Source organism: Pinus tabuliformis, chromosome X (assembly GCF_031772625.1).
Source record: "Pinus tabuliformis cultivar Carrire ecotype Pingquan chromosome X, CPIR1, whole genome shotgun sequence".
NCBI classification, from domain to species: domain Eukaryota; kingdom Viridiplantae; phylum Streptophyta; class Pinopsida; order Pinales; family Pinaceae; genus Pinus; species Pinus tabuliformis.
In genome coordinates, this window is record NC_142308.1 from 1,333,550,887 (window position 1) to 1,333,555,695 (window position 4,809).

The following is a 4,809-nucleotide window of genomic DNA, read 5'->3' on the forward strand; positions in this document are numbered from 1 at the left end:
GAAAAATCAATTTCTTGAGAAGGTTTATCCCAAACCTAGCAGAGCTAACTAGATTATTAAATAACATGCTGAAAAAGGATTCAAAAGTGAAGTGGACTGTTGAAGCCAATCAAGCATTTGAAGGTATAAAATTGGCCCTTACCCAAACCCCAGTCTTGACCAATCCTCAGTTTGACAGAGAATTTATCATTTTCTCTTTTGCCTCCCAACATACTATTGCTGCTGTTCTATTACAAAAGGATGACCAAGGAAATGAGAAGCCAATTGCTTTCTTTAGCAAAGCTCTCAGAGATGCACCTTTAAAATATCAAATCATGGAAAAGCAAGCTTATGCTTTAGTCAAAGCCATTAAAGACTTTAGGATTTATATCCTTTATTCCCATGTTAAGGCATATGTGCCAAGTCCTATTGTCAAAGACATTCTCACCCAAGAGAATTTAGAAGGCAGAAGAGGAAAATGGATTGCCAGCATTTTGGAATTTGACATTGAGATAAAACCTACAAAACTAATAAAAGGGCAAGGTTTGGCCAAATTAATGACAGAAACAAATTTTCAAGCCTTAGACATCAATCAGCTGGACAGTGGAACAGAGCTGGCGACTCCAAAGATCAATGTAGCCTTTGAACAATCCCCTTGGTACTCTGATATCTGTTATGTGTTACAAAACCTGTGTGCTCCCCCAGGACTGTCCAAAACTAAGGGTAGGTTCTTAAAAATGAAAACATCAAGATTTTGTGTGATGGATGGCAATTTGCTTTGGAAAAACCATGAAGGTATATTGCTGCACTGTTTAATGGAAAATGAAACTAACAATATCATGCAAGAGTTTCATGCAGGAGACTGTGGTGGACACTTGTACTGGAAGTCCACTGTGGATAAAATACTAAGGGCTGGATACTACTGGCCCACCATGTTCTCTGATGTTAAGAAATTCACCACCTCATGTCATAAATGTCAAGTGTTTGAGGGAAAGAGACAGCTGCTGCCACTTCCCTTGAGGCCTATTGCTACAGAGAGACCTTTTCAACAATGGGGCTTGGATTTCATTGGGGAAATTCATCCCTCATCTTCAGGACAACACAGATGGATTTTAACAGCAACAGACTATTTCACTAAGTGGATTGAAGCTGCCCCATGCAGACAAGCAAATGATTCAATAATTATCCAGTTCCTGGAGAACAACATATTGGCTAGATTTGGTTGTCCTGACAAAATAATAACAGACAATGCTGCTGCTTTCAGATCCAAGAAAATGGTGAACTTTTGCCATAAATTCCATATTACTCTGGGCCATTCCACTGCATACTATCCTCAAGGAAATGGCCTTGCTGAGTCATCAAATAAAAGCCTAGTAAATATCATAAAGAAGGTGCTGGAAGAGAACAAAAGGAACTGGCACAAGAAACTAGTCAATGCCTTATGGGCAGATAGACTAACAACAAAAAGATCAATTGGGACCAGCCCATATGAGTTGGTTTATGGACTAGAAGCCAAATTCCCCTCATCACTAGGAGTGCCTATTATGAAGCTTCTTCAAGAAAGCCAAGCAGAACCAAATGATATGCAAAGAAGGATCAATCAGATAATTTGTTTGCAGCAAACTAGGGACCAAGTTTTCAGCAGAGTGCAAGTATTACAAGAGAAATTAAAGAAGGCCTTTGACAGAAGAACCAAAGCTGAAGATTTTAATGTTGGTGATAAAGTCCTCAAGTGGGATGCAAGGAGAGAAGACAAAGGAAAACATGGAAAATTTGATTCCTTATGGAGAGGACCATTTGCTGTCCAAGCAGTGCAAGGTAACAACACATACTTCCTAAAAAGTCTTAGTGAAACTGACCTGGATGAAGGTCCTGTGAATGGCAGGATGCTGAAACACTATCTTGACTATTCCCCATAAGTGCAGTTCGGGTTCCCTTGTATATATGCAGATGTATATATTATTTTCTGTTTAGATTGTAAAAATGCAATTTTTTCAAGTTTATTGACTGCCAGCAAAAGGTAAATAGAATCAGAGGTCTACCAAGAAGAGAAGCACACAATTTTGGCACCTCCATTCCAAACAACATCAATGATTGGCAAGTATTTGAGGATGACAAGCAAATAAACCATTTTTTAACTCTGCAGCAAGAATTTGCAGGATTAAATATTGACAATGAGACAGCAAGTCAATCACAAATACTTAAGACAGCAAGTCAATCACAAATACTCAATGGAGCAAGTCCATCACAAATACAGTTTCAACAGACTGCTCAGCCAATATCACCTAGAACTGCAAAACAAATGCTGAATCCAACTATTTTCAATATAGAAAACATCCAGCAAATTCAACAAATTGACTGGGAAGAGGGAGTATCCAATGCTGAAACTGAAATCATTGAGCTAAAAGACAATTTTCTACCAACAGGCCTAACCCCACTAGAGGACATCTTTGACTCAAATGATATTCCCAGAAAACCAAAAATGCAGCCCCTAAATGCAACCATTGAAGAATGTAACATAGGTACAATTGACAAACCCAAGATAATTAAATTATCTGCTTCCTTACCTCCTGACCAAAAGCCAAAATACATTGACCTCTTCAAAGAATTCCAGGATGTTTTTGCATGGAGCTATGAGGACCTAAAGTCCTATGACACCTCGGTAATCCAACACACTATCCCTCTCAAACCAGATCAAAAGCCCTTCAAGCAAAAACTGAGGAGAATCAATCCTATGCTTCTCCCAGCAATGGAACAAGAGGTACAAAAAATGTTCAAGGCAGGCATCATAGCACCAATCAGATTCTCTGAATGGATCTCCAACTTAGTCCCTACAAGAAAAAAGACTGGTGAAATTAGGCTGTGTGTTAGGCCTGTTGGTGGAATGATATGTTTTCTTTAAACTCTGTTCCTGGTTGAACCAAGTATCCCTTAAAGACAACTACCCCTTACCCAAGATGGATCACATTCTTCAAAGGGTGGTAGGGGCCTCAAGGATCTCATTACTGGATGGGTTTTCCGGTTTCAACCAGATCTTAGTTCACCCTGATGATCAGGACAAAACAGCATTTACAACCCTGTGGGGAACGTTCAAATATGTAAAAATGCCTTTTGGGTTGAAGAATGCCGGGGCAACATTTCAAAGAGCAATGGACATTGCTTTTTCCAAAGAGATTCATGACTTCTTAGTCATTTACTTAGATGATCTAACACCTTTCTCAAAATCAGACCAAGAGCATCTCAAGCATCTAAGACAGATCTTCCTAAAATGCAGAAAATATGGAATCTCCTTGAACCCTAAGAAATCCCTCTTTGGTTTAGAAGAAGGCAAGCTCTTAGGACACATCATCTCAAAAGATGGCATTAGAATTGACCCAGATAGGATACAAGCTATCCTGCAAATGCCTCACCCAAGGAATGTCAAAGAATTACAAGGATTCTTGGGAAAAATCAATTTCTTGAGAAGGTTTATCCCAAACCTAGCAGAGCTAACTAGATTATTAAATAACATGCTGAAAAAGGATTCAAAAGTGAAGTGGACTGTTGAAGCCAATCAAGCATTTGAAGGTATAAAATTGGCCCTTACCCAAACCCCAGTCTTGACCAATCCTCAGTTTGACAGAGAATTTATCATTTTCTCTTTTGCCTCCCAACATACTATTGCTGCTGTTCTATTACAAAAGGATGACCAAGGAAATGAGAAGCCAATTGCTTTCTTTAGCAAAGCTCTCAGAGATGCACCTTTAAAATATCAAATCATGGAAAAGCAAGCTTATGCTTTAGTCAAAGCCATTAAAGACTTTAGGATTTATATCCTTTATTCCCATGTTAAGGCATATGTGCCAAGTCCTATTGTCAAAGACATTCTCACCCAAGAGAATTTAGAAGGCAGAAGAGGAAAATGGATTGCCAGCATTTTGGAATTTGACATTGAGATAAAACCTACAAAACTAATAAAAGGGCAAGGTTTGGCCAAATTAATGACAGAAACAAATTTTCAAGCCTTAGACATCAATCAGCTGGACAGTGGAACAGAGCTGGCGACTCCAAAGATCAATGTAGCCTTTGAACAATCCCCTTGGTACTCTGATATCTGTTATGTTTTACAAAACCTGTGTGCTCCCCCAGGACTGTCCAAAACTAAGGGTAGGTTCTTAAAAATGAAAACATCAAGATTTTGTGTGATGGATGGCAATTTGCTTTGGAAAAACCATGAAGGTATATTGCTGCACTGTTTAATGGAAAATGAAACTAACAATATCATGCAAGAGTTTCATGCAGGAGACTGTGGTGGACACTTGTACTGGAAGTCCACTGTGGATAAAATACTAAGGGCTGGATACTACTGGCCCACCATGTTCTCTGATGTTAAGAAATTCACCACCTCATGTCATAAATGTCAAGTGTTTGAGGGAAAGAGACAGCTGTTGCCACTTCCCTTGAGGCCTATTGCTACAGAGAGACCTTTTCAATAATGGGGCTTGGATTTCATTGGGGAAATTCATCCCTCATCTTCAGGACAACAAAGATGGATTTTAACAGCAACAGACTATTTCACTAAGTGGATTGAAGCTGCCCCATGCAGACAAGCAAATGATTCAATAATTATCCAGTTCCTGGAGAACAACATATTGGCTAGATTTGGTTGTCCTGACAAAATAATAACAGACAATGCTGCTGCTTTCAGATCCAAGAAAATGGTGAACTTTTGCCATAAATTCCATATTACTCTGGGCCATTCCACTGCATACTATCCTCAAGGAAATGGCCTTGCTGAGTCATCAAATAAAAGCCTAGTAAATATCATAAAGAAGGTGCTGGAAGAGAACA